General features: G+C 42.7%; 1 pseudogene; it reads right to left on the minus strand.

Annotated features, from left to right (window-relative positions):
• Window positions 1-1,763: 1,763 nt before the first annotated feature.
• Window positions 1,764-3,892, minus strand: LOC107140713 (annotated as a pseudogene).
• Between the last annotated feature and the right edge of the window lie 15,764 nt (window positions 3,893-19,656).

Genomic DNA, 19,656 nt, shown 5'->3' on the forward strand with positions numbered 1-19,656 from the left:
CCTCAGAATTATTTTTTAAATTCTGTCTTAAAATAAATAAGATTTAGCTCTTGGGACCCATTGTCATGGAGATTTCCAATAGTAGTTAATTTTTAAAATTTTTAAATTAAAATTGACAATGCCTTGAAGAAAAGATTTCTTAGAAAACATGGGATTAGATGGTAACTATTACACAGTTCTGAGCACAGTCTGGAAAGTATTTTAAAAGATAAATGGAAAAGCTAAACATTCTAAATTTAACACAGATACATTAATTTTTGATTCAGAAGAGAAAATTAGATTTCTAAAAGTGAAAAAAAAAACTAAACAGATTACACAAGGAGGGGGGCTGCCTAACGTCTGTCAACAATAGATGTGTAGTTTATATTTTCATCCTTTGATTATCATTCCAGAGGGCTGGTGAAAAAGTTTGATCAAACTTCTTCTTTAAGTCAATTGTATAGAGTTTTAAGCTTATTGTATAATTAATGTGAATGTGAAAATGTGTATGTCTTAAGAAACTCACTTTGAAAGAAAAACAAATCCCCTCGAGTTCCCATTCTGACTCCCTGAAATAGACCCCTGTGTCTGTCATGTACCTTACAAACTTATTTTTGTTTCCTTGTTTATATCACCCCCAAGCCTCAGGTCTCCTTGCAATGCCTCTATCTGCAGATATTAACAGGGAAACGAAAATCTAAAGCAAAAATATGATTTGAATTGCAAATTTCCAGAGGAAGTATCACCAGCTTCGTATCAAATGGTAGGTTTGGAGTTAAGATATAAAAATCTCATAAATGGCATTTATTATTTACTATCATCATTATTATTCAAAATTGTTTTGGAAACTTGTGTTAATACAAAAGGAAAAACAATCAATGAAAAGAAGGAATGTTTCCTTTTCCAGTAAATGAGTTACTTTCAGTATTGGAAAACCACAGGCAATTTACATTATTTGCAGATGCTATAATACCTAGGAAGCCCAAGAAACAATATTAAAACACTTTTTTAAAATAAAAGAATTAGGTAAAATGGAAAAATGTAAGATAATTATACAAATATCAATGGACTTCCTCTGTACTAGCTGCAACTTTGTTGAATAACCAAAGGACTGTAAATGTCACAGCGACTTACAATAGCTAAACTTTCTTATTAACATCGCAAGAAAGCTGAGGCTTATAGTTGAAGGTAACTCCTACAAGGATGTCTCACATTCTCACATGACTTGCTAGATATGATAAATATGCAAGAACCTGATCTTTTCCTACCCATAATTTTATCAGTGTTGTTTTACAGTGAGCAACCTTGAGAGATGAGTTAATTTCTACTTCTGAGGCAAGAAACAGATTTGCTCACTGTATGTGATAAAATAATGGGATTTCAAGCCCAGGGTACTTTTCCTATAATGCAGCCCACTGTTAGTCCAGCCCTACATCTGGACCCATTCACATCACCACTGCAGGAATGGAGATTTAAGGAACTAGATCCAAATGTGCTGATATATTGATTGCTGCATTTTCTTTACAGAACTGAGCTGGTGCTCCACCATGTTCTTGAACCTCCAAAACTGTGAGCTAAATAAACCTCTTTTCTTCAAAAGTAGCCTGCCTCCAGTATTTCATTATGGTGACAAAATGTTGACTAATCACTCAAATTATATAGAACAAGCATGGATATATATAATCTTCTTACCAAGGAGGGAAGAGGTAATGGCCAATAATAATGTCAAACTTTTGAATGATAACCAGTTAGATATAAATGGAAAACAAATTTTTATTCTTTGATATTTTTGGTAAAAAAACAAAATTTATGACTCAGTCTCCCACTGAAAGGCAAGCCCTGAAATGACTGAGAGGCTCCAACCCAGCATGCAGCTTCAGAGCCAGCTGTGTTGACAGAGGATCAGGACTGCAGGGCTCACACCAGAGTCCCATGAGGGCACAGGAAACGTATGGACAGTGTTTTCTATAGGGCCTGGAACCCTGGTCTGTGCAGGGATGAGGGCGATTGCTGGACAAGCAATTCAGAGGGCAGGATCTTCATCACACATAGAGAGGCTCTGAGGCCTTGGGGACATATAGAGGGTTGAGGAGGGGAGAGGGCGAACTCAGGAAGTGGAGCAAATCTGGCTGGTCTTTGAAGCCACTGCAGGCTCCGGTGCCTGGCTGTGCACCAAGGGCTTACCTTCCCTCAGCGCACTCAACCCATGGCCTCCACAGCCAGACCTCATCCCTGCCACAGCCCTGGGATCCATAACCTGCAGGCCCACTGCTCAGGTACTTTAGGCATGAGATAACTTCGTGTGCAGGCCAGAGAGAAGCAGAGGGTCATTCTAAAAGCATGGTCCTGAACAAACATTTGCTTTACTAGAAACCCATGTGCACACTTACCATGCAGCGTGGGGTACCTGTCTCCTGGGCAAGAACCAGGATGTTCTTGGTTCAAGAAACAAGTTCAAGCCCACAGGCACCTTGGTTCAAGCCCACAGGACACCTGGACCATGGGGTCACTGCTTACCACTGCTGTTAGCTGGGAACCTGGGCCCTGTCTGAGCCTTCCTGCTGACCAGGGCCCAGAGTATGGCTGGCCCATAGATGACCACCTGGCCATCCTGGTTCAGAAGAAGACCAGGCAGCCTTGGTGGTTGTGCATAGCCTCGCCCACAGTCAACTTCAATCACAGGCTGGGCTTGTGCTCTGCCACCTCCTCCAGGCAGGGATGAGGGGGTCGGGCTTTGAAGAAGTCTGAGACATACCGAAAAGTGAGGTCAGTTTCTAGTGACCTTCGTAGGAGGCCGATGCAGACATCGTGGCACTGGTGCTTGTGGTCCAACACGGGGGTGTATCCCATGTACAGGGCAAAAGCCACCAGGAAGAACTGCACAGTGGGCCACAGCAGCTGAGCCAACTTCCCGCAGAGCTGCATCTGGAAGAACAGCCAAGAACAGCATGCACTACATCCCAGAGGAGGAGTGTCCACAGAAGGAGGAAAGTCTGGCCTCAGTGACGTTGGCAGGGCTCTCCCTGCACATCCTCTCCAGCTGCACATAGACCGAACAGTTGACCCAGCTCCAGTCTGGGTCGCAGATGGCCAGGAAGTTGGGGCGCAGACAACTGATCATGTACTTGGCCAGGTCCGTCAAGGACTGTCTCGTGGCCACCCCAAACAGGAAGGTGCCTAGCACCTTGTAGAGGACAGCCACATCGTTATTGAAGAGGGAGCAGGAGTAGAGGCAGTCAGTGCACACCAGGAAGGCTTCCCCTGCAGAGACCAAGATGATGGTGGCTGTGATGGTGACCCTGGCCATAAGCCCATGGTTCATGGTGTCTGGGCAGTAGAGGCATCAGATGGAGTCATCTTCACAGTAGAACCCTCATTTGTAAGAGGCGTTCACCAGGATCAAGATGGCTCAGGACAGAGTCGCTCTGCTCCATGTCATTGCCGGGCCTTTTGCACAAAACTCAGCACACATTCCAGGGCCACAGGGTCACAGAATGCTTTTAATAATAGGAAAAACAAAAACAAACCTATAAAATGAGACATTTAATAAACAATTAGAATATGCATACTGTAAACTTCTTGACATAATAATACCTCAGTAAGTGAACATGTATGCCATGTTACTAGATAGAAACATAGTTTGATAAAAAAAAAATCCTTTTCTGTTTTAACACATTTCAATGCAAATTAAATTAGAATCTCAGTTTATGGTGTTCTAAATAGAAAATGAGTTATATATCTGTGTATGGACCATTTGGCTCATCCAGGAGAAACTGATAAGTGATAAAGCCAACAGCATGAAAATGTGCCACATAATACTATTTCATAATTCAAACACCATTTGTTTTGTCTATATTAATACAAATGTAAATATATATCTTTGTAGGTGAAGGAAAATTTTGTAGGGAAACTCGGACAATGCTTATTTTTATCTGTATACATCTTGGTATGGTTTGACAATAGAGTACACTCCAATAGCACCTCTAGAACTGCCTCTTCCTATACCTGCCTCAGATCATCTGTCTCCCCATAGACTGACTGATACTGATCCCTCAAGCATGATGCTCAACTGAGCATTCCAGCACCCAAATGTCCTGGTGCCTCTCTTATCTACTCTGTGAGTTGGCTTTCCTGCACTCTCACCAAAATACCCAACAAACTACCTAGAGGAGGAAAACCTTGTTTCAGCCTACGGTTTCAGTAGATCAGTCAATTCTAGGCTGACTCGATTGATCTAGGCCTGAGGTGAGGCAGAACATCATGGTGGAAGGTGGAGGAATGCTTCTCAACTCATGGCCCCTGGGAGAGAGAGGTAGAGAGAGGAATAGAGGGAGCTACACTGGCCAGAGACAAAATATAAACATAAAAGTTCACCCACAATGACCTGCTTACATTCTAATTACTTATAATTATCACCCATTATCCTCTTCAAATTATTAACCGACAAATGGATTAATCATTTGATTAGGTAACAGCTCTCATGATATACTCATTTCACCTCTGAATAATTCTATATTGTCTCAGCCCAGCCAGTGGCAGGATGGACCAAGGCTTACCCTAGTTAAGGACTCCCCCACAGGTGGAATAGGCTGATCAGGGCAGAGCCCGAGCTCCAGCGAAAGTAAGCCAGTGGTGGGATGGACAGGGCTTACCATTGCAGTTCAGAGGGGCGGATCAGGCCTGGGCCTGACCTCCCCAGGGTTCCATGGGTGGCAGGATGGGACTTGGCTTACCCTTGCCCAGGCTCCCATGCAGATTGCCTTGGCTGATCAGGCAGGAGCCTGAGCTCCAGAAGGTGTTCCCTATGGGCAGAGGCAGTCCTGGGTCTAGCCTGAGCTCTGGTGGGGGTCGGCCGGTGGCGGGATGGAGCCAGCCTAACCTGGGCCTGGCTCTCTCCCCTGTCAGCTAGGCTGACCTGGGCTGGGGCTGGACTCTGTTGGGTATCTTCCCGTAGGCAGAGTCAGTGCAGGGTGGAGCCCGAGCTCTGGTAGGCATCTCACATTGGACTGAGTCATTCCTGGGCTGAGTCTGAGCTCAGGCACGGGTTAGCCCGAGGCAGGATGGCCCTGTGACTACCCTCTGCCTGGGCTAGCCTGCAGTTTGGTGGGGTGGATCCAGCCTGGGCCTTATACCTCCTCAGGGGTGCTCCTGTGGTGGGATGGAACTGTGCTTACGCTTGTCCAGGCTCCCGTGTTGCTGGACTTGGCTGATCAGGCATGAGCCTGAGCTCTGGAAGGTGTGCCCCTGTGGGCAGAGGCCATCCTGGGTCTGGCCTAAGCTCTGGTGGGGGTTGGGTGGTGGCAGGTGGGAGCCAGGCCTACCTTGGACCAGGCTCCCACACCTGTCAGCAAGGCTGACCTGGGCTGGGGCTGAACTGGCAGGTGTATTCCAGTAGGCGAAGTCAGTGCAGGAAGGAGCCCAGAGGTCTGGCAGGCATCTGACAGAGGGCGGAGTCATTCCTGGGCTGAGTGTGAGCTCAGGCAGGGGTCAGCCTGAGGCGGGATGCACCTATGACTACTCTTTGCCTAGGCTGCCACCTCATGTCATCTTGGAAGATCTAGGCTGATCTCAAGCTCCCAAGAATGATTGCTGATGAGCGGAGGCAGTCCTTGGCGGAGTCCAAGGATCTATGGGGCGCCAGGCAGTGGTGGGTAGAAACTAGGCCTTCCCTGGAGCCCAGCCTCTGGACAGAGCTGGAGCCCAAGGTAGGCCTGGCTCCATCCCACCTCCAGCATGGTGTGGCAACCTCCTCCTGTCACTCCCCAGGCCTCACTAGGCCTCCTCACTCTGCTCCTGAACCAGCACGCCAAGGGGCCTTTTAAAAAGAAACCCAATTTATGTAGGATCTATCCAAGGGCATCAATGCATTCTACTGTCATGTATAACTAATTAAAGCAAATGAAAAATTTGAAAAAAGTAGATCAGCCTTTAGGACGTTGGTCAACATGTGGCCAGAATAAAGTAATCTTTAATACCATGGAAAAAAAGCAGACAGATCAGGTCATCCTAGAACGTGAAATTTTCCAGTGATTTTCCATCTTGCTCCATATAAAACCCAAACCCCTACAAAGGCCCACAAGGACCACTGCAAAGTACTCATTCCACAGCTTGCCTTGGGAGCCTGCAGGGCCATGCCATCCCCCTTGCTGCATTAAGGCTCTAGTGCCTGCCGTTTCCTCTCCAAGGGTGTCATCTGGATTCCATGAGGGTAAGGATAATGCTCCCCAGAGCCCAGGATTGTGGCAGTCACACAGTTCTCATCATGGTGTTTGAGGTTCTCTGCACTGTGGTGTAATTAGTAAATTGCTTGCCCACTCATCTCTTTTCCTCTATTGGATATCCCTGAGGACTCCTCATCACCAGAAGAATAACAATTATTCTGAAACCAGCATGACCAAATTACAGATTCCAGCTAGGGATCATGACAGAGAATCAGCAGATCATGACCATACTCAGAAAACCAGATAATCACTGTTCTGGGATCTCGTAATGGTATGCAGAAGCCCACAGGCATGCTCAGGCTTGGTGCAGTTGCCCACAGGTGTGCTCGGGCTCAATCCTCCAGGAAAAAAAGCCTTATGGACAGGAGGACAGTAAAGGAACCCTAGGAGGTTAAGGAAAGGCAGGATATTTAGGAAAAGCTTTCTCCACCAGATTGGTGTTGATTCTGGCAAGAAGAGAAAGATGATAGGAGCATGTGGATGCACAAATTAATATGTCTTGTGTGTTAAGAATAAAGGGCTTGAGCCTGGTGTCCTGTCACATGGAGGCTGAGGCAGAAGGATTCCAAGTTCAAAGCCGGCATCAGCAATTTAGCAAGGCCATTAGCAAGTCAGTGAGGTCCTGACTCAAATAAAATACAAAAAAAAGGGCTGGGCATGGGGCTCAGTGGTTAAGCTCCCCAAGGTTCCACCCCCAATAAAATAAAAATAAATAATGTGGTTGAACCCAGAGAGGAATATCCCATTGAAATCCATTCAAATAGCTATATGCAGCACTCAGACGTTGTTCTCCTAAGTGTTTGAGGTCCAAGTAAATAAAACTACGAAAATAAAGAATCACATCCTAATAGGTAGGGTATATTCTTTCTGAGAGAGGCCAGTGTTGACCAGCTATCTACTTTCCTCATTTCAATCTCTATAAAATCTTACTTCCAGAAGGTATCATGAGAGAAAAAAAAAAGTCTAAAGTCATTTTGCAAAATTAAGTCACAAAAGTATACATATGTGAGATGTGTGTGTGTGTGTGTGTGTGTGTGTTTATATTTTGTATTTGGTACCAGGGATTGAAACTCAGAGGCACTCAACCACTGAGCTATATCACCAGCACTATTTTGTATTTTATTTGGAGACAAGGTCTCACTGTGTTGCTTAGTACCTCACAGTTCCTGAGGCTGAATTTGAACTTGCAATCCTCCTGCCTCAGTCCCCTGGACCCCTGGGATTACAGGCATAAGCCATGATGCCCAACACCAAAGTATCATTTTGGAAAAAATAAAATGTCATGGATTTAGCACCAAGTGGTATCTTCACACAGAGAACTGTAATATCGGAAGGGTGACAACTGGGAACAGAGGGACAGAACTCAAAAGAGAGATCAGGAAAGACTTGCATAGATAAAACACTTGATAATGTCACAAAGGTCACATTTCCATCATGTGGAGAAAGACAAATGATTCTGTAAAAGGTAGTGGGACCATTTTGAAGATGCCTAATGATGTAGGTAAGAACATGAAATCCAATCCCTATCTCAATATGTCCATCAAAATAAACTCCAGATGCTCTGATACACTAAATGTATAAATCATCAAAGTCCAGGAATGAAAGAAATTAATGTTTACACAATAGAGGAGGATTTCTAAACCTCAATGTGGAAAGCAAGAAGGCAAAGTTGGTTACTAATGCATGTTTTGTATGTATATGGAGGTGTATGTGTGTATGGACATGTACACACATACACCAGCACAAATTGCTCTTGTCCTTTGGTGGTGTCAAAATAAATTTTTGAAATAATCAAATTCATACAGACAGGAACTAGAATTATGCTTACTGGGATGAGGCACAGGGAAAAGTGGCAAGAGAGTATTTAATGAGGACAGGTTGGATTAGTGAGTAGAAAAGTCCTGGGGATGGACAAATATGATGGTGATGGCTGTATAATAATGGGATTCTCTTTGGTTCCATAGAACCATACTCCTTTTTAAAAGATAACATCTTAATTATCTCATATCATAAACATGTACAACTGCAGCTGTGTTAACTTTTGTTTGAAAGCACCATCTATATTCTTTTTAAAAATATTTTTCTTAGCTGTTGATAGATCTTTATTTTATTTATTTATAAATGGTGCTGACAATAGAACACAGGGCCTCAGACATGCCAGGCAAATGTGCTTCGGCTGAGCTACAGTCTGAGCCCAAGTGGTAACTTACTAAAAAATGTGTCTGAGTTATAATCATATAGGAATATGTATACAGATATGTAAAAACATTTTTAAGAAATAAAACACTAGAGGGGATGGGGTTGTAGCTTAGCGGTAGAGTACTTGGCTAGCATAGGAGAGGCCCTGGGTTTTATCCTCAGCACCACATGAAAATAAATAAATAAAATAAAGGCATTGTGTCCAAATACTCCCCCCCAAAAAAAAGAACTAGTAAAAATATATTTATATATGCATGTAAAATATTACAATGAACCACTTCAGGGTAAAATTTAAAAAATTTGCCACAATAACAATGAATGACTTATTGAAATTGAAATTCTTGGGCTAAAGGTAGACATGCACTTTAAATTTTGGCATATTTTCTGAAACTTCTCTGCAGAAGAGTTATTGCAATTTTGCATTGCAGTTCTCAGAGCTTGACAATTCCCTTTTCCAACACTGCTGACATTAGATTTTCTCACTCTCTTTATTCTTTGTATTTGATAGGCAAAAACACACATGTACTTTATGCTTCCTTTGGATTACTGTATTGTGTCCTGGAAAGTCATCTCGATTTGTGGTAGGTCATCTTTTGAAAACAGTCGATTTTGGGTTTTCCCATTTTTGTCAGCTGTTTGTTTCTCCTTATTGACACGTGTCAGCTCAGTATGTGATTAAGCTCTGGTGAGTTGTGCAGACACCCACAGGAACATCACAAAAATAGTGTTTTCTAGCAACTGGCTGCAGTTTTGCCTCTTGCATGGAGCCCTTTGGCAGCGTGAAAATTCTGGTGCTTCTTCTGCATTTGCAATGGAAGTCAAGAGTTTTCCAAGGCTCCAGTGGGTGTCTGCCAGTGGACAGAAGCGGTCCTGGGCGGAGCCTGGACTCAGTCTGGGTTCCACAGTGGCAGGATGAACCCAGGCCTATACTGGGCCCTGGCTCCATTGCAGATTGGCAAGGCAGATCTAGGTGAAGCCTCAGCTCCAGCAGCGGTTGGCCGGAGGTGGGATGGACCTGTGGCTATCCTGTACCTGGGCTTCAGCCACAGGTCGTCCTGGCAGATCTGGAAGGGATCTGAGCTCCAGAGGGTGGCGGGTAGAACCTGGACCTAACCTGGGGCCCGGCTCATGGTCAGAGCTTCAGTTGCAGCAGGGGTCAGCCGGTGGTGGCATGGAAGTGGGTATACCTGGGCATAGTTGCCAGGCAGGTAGGTAAGGTGGTCCTGAGCCGAGCCTAAGCTACAGTGGCAATCTGGCGGGATAGGATGAACTCTGACCTACCCTGTGCCCAGGCTCCTGTGCCCTTCTGGCAAAGTGAATCTGGGCACAGTCTCCACTCTGGCAGGGGTCAGCCGGTGGCTGGATGTTCCAAGGTCTACCCTGGGTGAGGACTCCCGCACAGGTGGAAGAGGCTGATCAGGGCAGAACCCGAGCTCTGGCGGATGTCAGCCAGTGGTGGGATGGACCCGGGCTTATTCTGAGTTCGGGCTCATGGTGCAGATCAGCAGGGCAGATCAGGCCTGGGCCTGACCTCCACAGGTTTCTGTGGTTGGTGGGATGGAACTTGGCTTACTCTTGCCCAGGCTCCCTCACAGCTGGCCTTGGCTATCAGGCATGAACCTCAGCTCCGGAAGGTGTTAGCCTGTGGGCAGAGGCATTCCTGTGTCTGGCCTGAGTTCTGATGGGGGTCGGCCGGTGGCTGGATAGAGCCAGGGCTATCTTGGGCCAGGCTCCCATGCTTGTCAGGAAGGCTGACCTGGGTTGGGGCTGAATTCTGGCAGGTGTCTTCCAGTAGGCAGAGTCAGTGAGGGACTGAACCTGAGCTCTGGCTGGCATTTGACAGTGCGGGGGAGTCATTCCTGGGCTGAGTCTGAGCTCCAGCAGGGGTCAGCCTGAGGCTGGATGGCCCTGTGACTACCCTCTTCCGGGGCTGCTGCCTCACGTCCTTGTGGGAGATCTGGGCTGATCCTGAGCTCCCAAGGATGTTTACTGATTAGTGGAAGCAGTCCTTGGCTGAGCCCAAGGATCTAAGGGGCATCAGGGGATGCTGGGTAGAAACTGGGCCTTCCCTAGGGCCCAGCTCCTCGGCAGAGCTTGAGTTTCAGTGGAGGTCTGCAAGTGGTGGAATGGCCCTGGGCCTACTGGGCTTCAGGTCCTGCATAGGTTGTTGAGGAGCACCTGGACTGTGTATGAGCTCTGAATGTTGTCTACCTAGGGCAGAGGCAATCCTGGGCAGATGCTAAGCTCCAGCCAGTGTATGGTGGTGGCGAGGTGAACTCGGCCTAACCTGTGCCAAGGCTCCCCTGCAAATCTGCATGATGGATCTTGAGGGAAACTGAGCTCCTGCTAGGTTCTGTGGGTTGTGGGAAAGATCAGGGCTTACCCTGTGCTCCCGCCACTGCTCAGGTCATCGAAGCTGATCTGGGCCAGTAGTAAGCCCTGGTGGGTGTCTTTCTGTGGCCAGAGCATATCCTAGGCCATGCCTGAGTTCTGGCAGGAGTTTCAGGGGGCACAGGCAGTCCTGAGCTCCAGTGGGGTTGCGGGGTGTGCACAGGTTGTCCGGGCTGAACCTGAGCTCTGGTGAGGGTCTCAAAGGCTTTATGGACCCTGGGATACCCTGTACCCTGGCTCCCAGGCATGTTGGCAATGTAGATCTAGGTGGAACCTGAGATCGGATTGGGGTAAGCTGGTGGAGGGCTGGACCCTGGGTTACCCTGGATACCATCTCCTGTGCAGGTCGGTAAGGTGGACCTATGTGAGACCTATCGGCTATAATCTTCCTAGAAAAAACAGGAGGAAAAATCCTTCATTGTGAGTCATTCACATTAATCTTGGCAAGGATTTCTTTATTTACCTTTTNTTTTCATTTTTCCTATAGTGAACTGAGAAGGGACCAGCACATCAGGAGATGTCTGACCAAAACCAAAGCACTATTCCTGAGGCAGGAAAACTTGGAACAGTGAAGGCACCAAAAAACTTCAGAGAGGGTAGAGGGAACAAATCTCCACCTTCTCTGAGCAGTAGGAGGGGACAAGCATGGGTTGCCCCTCCTGTACCTTTCCATTTGCTATGAAAATGCTTGCTCTGCCCATGAATAAAAGCAATAACAAGTTTAATGTTCATGATTAGCTGTATAAACATAATCACCTGGGTGCCTGTAAGAACTATGCACATTGTTAAATATGCTGGGCTTTTCTTACAAGTGTCGTTCAACTTCCAAAATACACTCAGCCCATGGGTTCTTGGTGTTCAAAACTTTTTGCCCACATAGACAGACTTCTTAACTGCTTTACAGAATTACAGTAAACATTAGAAACCAGTGTGGGTAGGAGGGCACAGGTTTTAAAGCAGAGAAGCCAGTCTTAGATGAAGATTTTTGGAGAAGTAGAATTTGAGACAGTAAGATGGAGTTAAGGCCCTGGGCTGGTAGTGTACTTGTGAGTGGTGTCTCCCTAGAGAGAATGTGTGGGCAGTGAGGGAGGGCAGGGGATTACTCTCTGGAGGTGTTTTACTTGAACAGTGGGAGAACCTTGAGAAGTTGAAAGAGAACAGGGGGTGGGTGGTAAAGAACCACCATTCAGTGCCAGGCTATGGACATGGCAGACACTCACCACCTGCGGCCACCAGGGGCTTCAAGTGTGACTGACTGGTCCACACTGAGATGTGCTCAGTACAAAATGCACTCTAGATGTTGAGGCCTAGTACAGTGAGGTACAGTGAGGCCGTAAGTGAACCATCACTGCATCTAGCATTTGGGGGCAGGGAAATGGAGAAGCAGAGTAAAGGGCATTTTGTCATTTGGGGCAGAGGAGATCTGCCTATGTTTGTGCACTGCATACTGGTCCCCTTTTGGTCCTTGCCATATTCTCATCCCCACTGACCCATCTTGGAACCACTCACTCTAACAGGACTAGAGCAGAGGGATGGTTCTGGAATGTGAAGCATCTATAATTTTTCAAGAAAGGAGTGTGGGTCTTCCATGTGTTAGGTTCCATTTTCTATCTCAGACAAGGTTATTGAGTAAAAGGCTGGAAGCTCATAAGTGGCCTGACAAGAGTCCCGCATGGGTACTGCTGGGCACATTCTGGATCCTGGAGCACATCCTGGAGCCCGGGGATCTTTCCCTGAGTGATGACTTCCCACCTGCCTTCATCTAAGCATAAATTCATCAAAAAATTTCCACCTGGTGGGAGGAATTGCATTACTAACTAACCCCAAACAAAGCATTTCCACTGCTTTCCCCCTCCAGTTCTCCAACCTCCAAAAAAGTGAATTTTGAAAGGGTAACTGATAGCAACTATCTGTAGCCTCTGAAGGGTGATTCAAGCTGAAGTGGACCCTCATCTCAAGGTCCTCTGAGTAAGGTATTATGGTGTAGCACTTAGAAAACTGGCTCTGGCATAGGCTTTGATTTTCTGGCTCAAAATGACCCATTTTGGGCTTTGAACTCTCTTTGCCTCAGTTATAATGGGGATAAGAGCAATATATGATTCACACTGTGCTATAGTGTAGATGAGTGTCCCTAAAGTGTCCACTTGTGGAAGGTTTAATCCCCAAGTGGCGCTAGTAGGAGATGTTAGAGCCTTTCAGAGGTGGAGCCTGGGGGAGGTCTTTAAGTCATTGGGTAATGGGAGGTGTACCCTTGGGAAGGATTATGGAACCTGGATCCTTCTTTACTTTATTCTTCTTCTTCTTGAAAATAAAGTGAATGGTTTTGTGCCACTACGCATTCCCACCATGAGGTACCACAGACCCAAAGCAACAGAAACAAATGAACCTCAGAAAATGTGAGCCACCAAAATAAACCTTTTCTCTTTATTAGCTGCTAATCTCAAGTACTTCACTAAAGTAATTGAAAGTAGAAAGTTGACTAACACACAGTCTTCTGTAAATATTTGAGTTAATAAGTACACTTATGTAATTATGAGGCTTGTCTTCAAACTCATCCACTCTCATTCCCATTCTGCTTATAGCTGGATCCATCTACTCAATCACATTTGACTTGCTTTCTCAAAGAAAGGTCCCACCCACAGTAGGAGTCCTATTTGTATTCCAAATACTAACCCAATTCAATCAAAGTTCTTAAACAGGCAATCAAATAAATACTTTAGGATTAAATCCATATTCCTTAAAACAAGACTTTACATGTTTACAAAGATGCTATTTGTGAATCTTCTACTCTAGGTCTCAAAATGTCTATTCCAGTGTATGGTGGGGTGAAGGTAGAAATGGGTCACCAGGTAAATGTGCTACCTCCTTCTGCAGAAGCGGGAGTACTTATTGATCTTTTATATTAAAAAGTTTCAACATATAATGAAAGAGAAGGCCAATCACCCCCTACCATTTTTTTTCTTTTTTTCTTTTTTTTTCCTGCTGGGTATTGAACATCAGGGCATTTAACCACTGAGCTTCATTCACTCTCAGGCTTTTTTTAAAACACAAGTTCTCACTAAGTTCCTGAGGCTGGCTGGCATCAAACTTATAGTCTGCCTGCCTCAGCATCCCAATTCACTTGGGTGATGGGGGTGTACCACCATGCCAGGCTTTCTACCATTTTTTTAAAGATTAGGTACAAGTCTAAGAACACTTTGTGTAATGGCAAGCAGTTTTAAAACTGATACTCCATAAAACCTCTGGAAATGCTGACCTAGAATACAGTCATGAGAGACACTCTAAGGACTCTGGCTCCTTGGGCTGCCACAGCTCATGACTTCTTACCTCAGTCCTCTTCTTGGAGTACTTCCTTGCCTGTCTCTTCCTCCTCTCTGCCCCCACTAGATGCCAGGAAGCCCACCTCAACCTTGATCAGAGGGATTTCCCAGACTCTGCCTGACCCCCAAATCTGCACCACTTCCCAGCATGGCTCACATCCCCTCACCACTGCCAGGGCACCAGTACTGTCCTGCTCCTCCATGCTAAAATCCCAGAGAGCAGGGAACCTTTCCAACCACTTCTAAGGCACTGCTTCCAACTTCTGCTGATTGATAGGTACCAATTTTGCTTCAGTCAGCATAAAAAGAAAAAAAANCCCTGTTACAGGGGTATACTTTTGTGTGTGCTCCTGAAGGCAACACTGTATCCAATGCTATTTAATTCAGTATAGGGTATCCTGTGCATATTTCAGAGTGTGCAGGATATGTTAGTCTAAGGTAGAGGTATTCTAGTCTGTTTGATGTGATGCTGGGTGATCTGTGGTCAATAATGTTCTGGAATAAGTTGACACCACAGTGGAGGAAATATTGGAGAAGTAATTTAGAAAATTCATACTTAAAATGCCCATTGACAGAACTTTGCTGTTTTCTCGGGTTTTGTTTTGCTTTTGCTTTTTTACCCCTCCCCCCGCCCCTTTTAATGGTGTGTGCTGGGTGTCTCTATAATTTTGTTCAGATGACTGCAGAACCTGGAAAAGCTGTTGCTGCTATTGATGCATAACATATTACCATTATTGGTCTTTATATATATATATAATTTGAATTTTTGGAAACTTTAGCTGTGCTATCGACTTTGGAAAAAGTATCCCAGTTTACCATGTTGAGTTGGCATTGTACAGAAATTAAAAACCATATTGGTCTAGAAATGTTGAACTTAATTTTTTTTCAGTTTGTACAGAGGTAATGCACTGTATTTAATATGTAAGTTCCCATTTATGAGGGTTTGATTACAGAAACTAATAAATTATTCTTTAAATAATGAAAAAAAATGTCCATTGAGCTATAAAGAAATGTAAGAAATGAGCTGAGAAAGAACAGAAAGTGAAAGATCATTTCAATAAAGCAACAGAAATTCTGAAAAAAGAACCAATCAGAAATCCTGGAAATAAAAGACTGAATAAGTCAAATTAAAAGTTCAGTTGAAAGCATCACCAATAGATTAGACCATTTTGAAAACAGATTCTCAGGTACTGAAGACAACAGACAGGCAGATAGACAGACAGACAGACACACACACACACACACACACACACACACCTGGTATTGGAAATAAAGTTGTCAATAAAGATGTGATGCTGAAATAATGAAAATTCAATAAATCTGAGATGACATTAAGAGACCAAATCTAAGAATCTAGGAATCATCTAGATGAAGGCAGTGATATAAAAACTAAAGGAATACACAATCTTTTCAATGAAATAATATCAGAAAATTTCCAAATCTTAGGAATAAGGTCGAAATCTAAATACAAGAGACAGGAACCCAAATAGGCAAGTTAAAAAATTCTGTTCAAGACACATAATAACGACAATGCCTAATACATAGAATAAAAATAGAAATTTAAAAGCTGCAAGGAAAAAAAAAACAGCAGATCACATTAAGAGGTAAGCCAATTAGGATATAAATTGATTTCGTAGCTCAGACCCTAAAAGCCAGGATCTTTAGCAACTGCAATTTCCTTAGCCCCAGTTTTACTCCTGTCTTTCAAGTCCAAGTTTTTCAAATCTTTCTGCTCTGCTTTCTTCTCCTAAATATCACAATAAACTTGGCTATAAGCTGGTAGCAATATCTATGCCACTTTCTGAATGCTTTGCTGCCCATAAATTTCTTCTGCCAGATTAAGAAGTTCATCATTTTTGCCAGTCTCGCTGACACACACCTGTAATCCCAGCAGCTCAAGAGGCTGAAGCAGGAGGATTGTGAGTTCAAAGCCAGCCTCAGCAACTCAGCGAGACCCTGAGCAACTCCTCAAGACTCTGTCTAAATAAAAAAAATAAAAAATGCCTGTGGCTGTGGCTTTGCACCTCTGGGTTCAATCCCCAGTGCCAAAGGGGGAAAAAAAGAAGTAGTTTATTGCTTTTAAAATTAGCCTCATAGAAAGTCTCAGGACATGGGCAAAATGCAGCAACTTCTCAGCCAGAACATAACATGAATGCCCTCTAGTCCAATTACCAATGTTGCCCTTCTTTTCCTCTAAACATCTCTTCACTGTCCACAGTCCTTTTGGCCTTCAAGTCTTTTGAGCTCCCACCAGAATTGGCCATTAAGCTCAGCTTACAACACCTAAAGCATTTCCAATTTGCTCTGCTAAAAATCTCAAAATTCTTCCCCCATATTCCAAAATGCTCCAAAACTTTATGAACCACATGGTCAGGTTAGTCACATCAATGATCACATTTCTTGGTACCAATTTCTGTGTTAGTCAACTTTTTCACTACTTTTACTAAAAGATCTGACCAGAACAATCTTAGGAGAGGAAAAGTTTATTTGAGGACTCATGGTTTCAGAGGTCTTTGTTCATAGAAGGCTGGTTCCCTTCCTTGAAGTTTGAGATGAGGCAGAACATCATGGTGGAAGAATGTGTCAGATCAAAGTGGCTTACATGATGATCAGAAACCAGAGCAAGAGATCTCCACTTGCCAAATACAATATATACCCCCAAACCTCACTCCCAATGTCCCACCTCCTTTAGCCACACCCCACCTGCCTTCAATTGCCACTCAATTAATCCCATAAGGGGATTAATTCACTGACTGGGTTAAGGGTCTCACAACCCAATCATTTCCTCTCTGAACCCTCTTTTATTATCTCACATGTGAGCTTTTAGGTAACACCTCACATCTAAACCATAACGTGTGGAAAGAACTTGTGGGTTCCATCCTAAGCACTAAAAATTTGAGGTCAGGTGGTGGGTGAAAAGAAATTTAGTAAGGTATACAGTGCTGTAAACAAAATGGGGTCACATAGCCTCAAAAAGTCTTACAAGACAGAATAGCTGTTATTCAATACTATGTCTCTTGCTAATGACTCAAATAGGAAACAAATAGTAAAATCAGGGTGTGTGATTAAACAGTTCTTAGTATATTTAGCCATTTATGAATGTGGAGGAATGAAGAGTGAGAACATAGCTACTTGTCCACATGGAAGAACACTGCTCTGAAATAAGGAGCTCCATGAGTTTATGAATTGGCAGATGCTAGCTAATTGGTCTGAGTCTAGTGACATTAATCTTAACCACTATGCACTGGAGTGACTTCAATAAAAGCCAAACACAAAGGAGCAATAAAATATATCACTATGCCATATATGTTTGAATTCAATTGTAGAGGAAAATATGGTTTTCTAATGTTTTAAAAACTTGGAAAAAGTTAGATAAATATGTCATCATCTAGCTTGCAGTTGTGGGAAAAAAGGAGCCTGCTTTCAGATCTTATTACGGGGAGAAAATCAGTTTGTATCAAGATTTTTATTCCTATCCATCACTATGTTCCGTTGAATAGGGTTTTCATAATTCCTAAACTATTACACATAATGATGATATTTTCTGAATTGTAATTGTTTTTAATTGACTAGGATATAATTAATGTGCTGCATCATGGTCATCTGATAGTAGAGTAACATCTAAACTACAATATTCTTTCAGGCAATGATGAAAATATTTCAGAATTTTTGGCTTTTATTACTAAATAACAAATTTTAAATGATTCTTAAGAATTAGAATTCACTGTCTTGGGTATATCATGAGGAATTTACATTCCATTAGAGATTCTTTCTTTCTTTCTTTATTTTTAAATTTGTTTTAAATTTGTTTTAATTAGTTACACATGACAGTGCAATGATCTTGACATATCATACATTTGAATCAGATGGGATATAATTTCTCATTTTTCTGAGTGTACAGGTTGCAGAATCCATTAAAGATTCTTAACCAAACCTGCATATCTCATCCCTCTCTCTGAGTCCCATCATGGGGATCCTAATATGTTAGGTTTGAAGTAGGACCTAGGCACTTGGGCACTAACAAAATTTCTGTTTTAAGCTGTGAAACAATAGATCAGATGACTGTAAAACACCAAGGCACATTATAATGAAAATGCCTACCATACATAATAAGGATAGAATCTTAAAAGCCACAAGAGAGAGAAATGATATCACATATAGGGGGAGAACTAATTTTGAGTGACTTTAACACACCTCTTTCACCACTAGAGAGATCTTCCAAACAAAAGCTGAACAAAGAAACTATAGAACTCAATAATACAATCAATAACTTAGTCTTAACTGGCATATATAGAATATTTCATCCTTCAACGAGCAGATACACTTTTTTCTCAGTAGCACATGGATCCTTCTCTAAAATAGATCATATACTATGCCACAAAGCAACTCTTAGCAAAAATAGAGATACTACCCTGCATTCTATCAGATCTTAATGGAATGAAAATAGAAATCAATGGTACAATAAGAAATAAAAGCTACTCCAACACCTAGATACAAAATAATATGCTACTGAATGAACAAGAGGTTGCAGAAGACATCAAAAGAGGCAATTAAAAAAATTAGAGGTGAATGAGAACACAGATACAATTTATCAAAATCTCTGGGACACTATGAAGGCAGTACTAAGAGGAAAGTTCATTGCATGGAGTTCATTTCTTAAAAGAAGAAAAAGTCAAAAAATAAATGACTTAACATTACATCTCAAAGCCCTAGAAAAAGAAGAACAAATCTATACCAAAAGCAGTAGAACACAAGAAATAATTAAAATCAGAGTTGAAATCAATAAAGTTGAAACAAAAGAAACAATTGAAAAAATTGACAGTACAGTTCTAATACTATACACCTTTTACCTTCATACCATATATAATTGTATAACTTCTAGTATTTTTCTATTGGTAACATTTCTTCAAATTTCTTTTTACTTCTTGCATCTATCCTATTTTCATGTATTTATTCCTTTATTTTAAACTAAATTAAGTATTGATTTATATTCATTTGTATATAAAAAAGCTTTATAATAAGCCTACATACATTATATCCATACATGTATAGTATACACACACACACACACACACACACACTTATAAAAGAAGCCTTGCTTCTGTCACCAGTGTTATTATATTATTTATCTTTTGCTTTCTCAGACAAAAATGATAAAAGGAAATGATGGTGGTTTGCAAAGTCTGCTGAGGATATACAAAATTATTCTAAGGCTCTACTTGGGGAAAATACAATTGCAAATGGAAATTAAATGTTCAAGGACATGTTCAATACTGGAAATGTTAGCTACATCTGAGCTTAAATATCATGAACCTAAGTTGAAACATGTTGCCTTTATCAATAGAAATCAAGTAGTAGTAAGGGCTTTCTATTTATCAGTATATTATAAATCATTAATTATTACTTTTTTGACACTTATACTATCCATTATTGATGTGTTCTCTGAGTAGGGCATCAGGCTTTCTCCAAATAATCTAGAATTCTAAAAATATTCCATAAGCATATGAATTTGCTTACGTAATTTATGGCTGGCATTTCAGTTATTT

This window comes from Marmota marmota, unplaced genomic scaffold (assembly GCF_001458135.2).
Source record: "Marmota marmota marmota unplaced genomic scaffold, marMar, whole genome shotgun sequence".
NCBI classification, from domain to species: Eukaryota; Metazoa; Chordata; class Mammalia; order Rodentia; family Sciuridae; genus Marmota; species Marmota marmota.